At 38.4% G+C, this 2,773-nt stretch overlaps 1 long non-coding RNA gene across 1 annotated transcript; it reads left to right on the top strand.

Annotated features, from left to right (window-relative positions):
* The first annotated feature begins 640 nt into the window (after positions 1-640).
* LOC107081405 lies at positions 641-2,033 on the top strand. Its single transcript, XR_001481068.1, has 3 exons — positions 641-1,450; positions 1,661-1,816; positions 1,902-2,033. It is a non-coding gene; the product is annotated as an uncharacterized LOC107081405 (long non-coding RNA).
* The last annotated feature ends 740 nt before the right edge of the window (positions 2,034-2,773 follow it).

The raw sequence follows: 2,773 nt of genomic DNA, 5'->3' as shown, positions 1-2,773 counted from the left end.
CACACAGCAGCACTTAGTGAATATTCACCAGCAGCTACTTTGATGTTTAAATAAAATTTAGAATAGGGGTTGGTTAAAATAATTAAAGATGCCACCGAAAAATCTGTTTGCTAGACATACAGAGCTTTTTCAGCTAAAAATAGCAACAAATTGTAAGTTTAAACAAGTATTTTTATAATTTTATTTACCTATTCCATATTATATGTTTCATGTTGCACGATTGTACCATAAAAAATTCCTAGTTTGTGAAGTCCTTCACTAACAATGGCAATAAACCTGATTCTGATTCTGATTATGATTCTATTATAACACAAGAAGCTTGAGAAAAACATATTTTTTTTTCTTCTATACTACTTAAAAAAATCTTGGCTTCTCAGAGGACCATGACTCCCAATTACAGGTTAAAATTTATGTGTTCTTATTATACAGACAGAATCAGACTGCTTCTACATATCTTAAAATTTTGTTTCTGTCATCATATTAGTAAAGAGGTTCATAAATCTTTTTTAAAACAGAATACGGAGAGAAGTAGGGAGAGCTGCAGATTTAAAGGTGAAACAGATTTACTGGGATATGCAATAAAATATATCTCCAAGTTTACCAGAAAGATAACAAAAAGAAATGCTATGCTATATTTAAAATGCAGCATAACCATATTATTTCTGGATGGAATTGAAATTGTACTTCTGGGGATGCATGATATATCAATTTTGCCATTGGAATCGGCTCTTATTAATTATTTTTTTTCATGCATTGGTGTTTTTTGGCCCTATATTTGCAATGCACTAAAAGGCATCTCTTTAAAATCTGTAAATATAAATATTGGTGTGTTGTGGCCTTGTGCTTTCAAAAATAGGAAAGCATTCAATAAACATGTTTGAGCTCATTTTTGGAAAAGTTAACATAATGATATTGTAACTGTAGGTCCATGAGCCACCACCCAACTGTCCCCACCAACTTTCATCACAAAGTTACGCCCAGCCTTGGAAGCCCAGCAGGAAAAAAAAAAGTTTCCTCCTTTTCAGAAACCCAAATCTGGTCACCACAAATTTTAAGCTGTAAAATAGGTTGTAGCAGTGCAGTTAAATGTTTGTTTTTTCATCCTCCTTTGCAGCAAATAACCTTAAAGACCTTGAAAAAATCCCTTTAACAATAGAGGGCTCTGAGAATAATTCAATCATCTCTGCAGCACAGATTTAATATATTAGATTACAGCAGATGGTTAGAAAAGGTGGATGTTAGGAGTTTATTATGTGATCAAAAGCTAACACAGCTCTTTGTGTCTGTATGATGGGTCTCTGCAGCTTATTTCAACCCTTTGGACTGCTCCAAACTGCTGACCACAGATCAGTACGACCAGATCCGCGTTTACTCGTCCTCTGACTGGTCAAAGCCTCAGCACATCATCCAGCATCCGCACAGACAGTTTCAGCACCTTACACCCATTAAGGTTTGTTGGTTGTTTTCATGGGGATGATAACAGGATATTATTTGTACATCTTTAACAATTATATCAAAAAATTTATGTTTTTATTTATCTAAAAAAGTTACGATTTTTCAGAACCATTGATGTTGTAAGATGGAGGCCATTTTTTTTTTTTTTTGGAGGGGGGGTGGAGTCTATCTTTGTCAACAAAATATTGCTTTAATCGTTCTGTAGGCTACATGGCATCCCCTTTATGACCTCATCGTTGCGGGGCGCTATCCTGATGACCGCATCTGTGCCGGAGACCAGAGGACCATTGACATCTTTGATGCTAACAGCGGGGAGCTGGTGTTTCAGATGTATGATTCCACCGCTGCAGGGATCAAATCTGTAAATGTTTTTCACTGAACTATAAGCAGATCAAAACAAACTCGAAATATTGCACCTATTAAAGTAAGGCTCTCTGTTTTTACAGGTCAACAAGTTCAGTCCTATGGGTGATGTCATCGGCTCTGGAATGGGTGAGCTGTTTAAGCCATTCATTGGTTCACTTAGTGGAGCTGAATCACATCAGGGAACTGTGAAAATTTTTATAATCTTTTAACTTGGGTCTGGACTTTGACTAGGCCATTCCAACTTTTATTATTTAATCTTAGGCTACATTCACACAGCAGCCTGAAGTGACCCAAATCCCATTGTTTTTTTGTCCATATGCGACCAGTATCTGAGCTTTTCATGGCAGCCTGAACAACACACATCTGATTTTTTTTTTTTTTATGAATGCGACCCAGGCCACTTGGCTATGTGGTCCTGAATCCAATACGGATCTAATCTTTTCAAATGCCAGGTCGCATTCATCCAACCTAAACTTCATTAATACTTAACAAAGAAAAACAACAACCATGGCGGACGATAATGCCAAGAGCAGTCTTTTTTTTTTTTAACCATCTTGAAAAGATTGAGTTTTTAAGGTTGGGAAAGATCACTAGATGCGCTCCACTGCTACCATCCATGTTAAAGCTGCAGTCTGTAACATCGAGACGAGAGCAGACTTCGACTGAAAATTTGAAAAAAAACAGGTTTCACGCCACTCCCCCACCCTCTCTGCTTCACTCATGCCGCACCTCCAAGCTCCACTGCTCTCACAGCATCTGCGCGGCTACAGCATGCGATTTGAAGCGTCCAAGCAGCGTACGCGGCATGGAGTGTGAACCGGTAAGAGCGATAACACTCACCTCCAAGCAGCTAGATATAAGATGCTGGTTATACCGAAGTTTGCCGTGTAAGCAGTTGTTGGCAGGGGCAGTAAGGGCAGTTTCTCGTTCGCTGGTGGCTGTCGCTCCGCCA

The sequence above is a fragment of the Cyprinodon variegatus genome, unplaced genomic scaffold (assembly GCF_000732505.1).
Source record: "Cyprinodon variegatus isolate N-32 unplaced genomic scaffold, C_variegatus-1.0 Scaffold4725, whole genome shotgun sequence".
NCBI classification, from domain to species: Eukaryota; Metazoa; Chordata; class Actinopteri; order Cyprinodontiformes; family Cyprinodontidae; genus Cyprinodon; species Cyprinodon variegatus.
The sequence above is the reverse complement of the archived record's forward strand: the minus strand, read 5'-3'. Positions and strand labels throughout refer to the sequence as shown.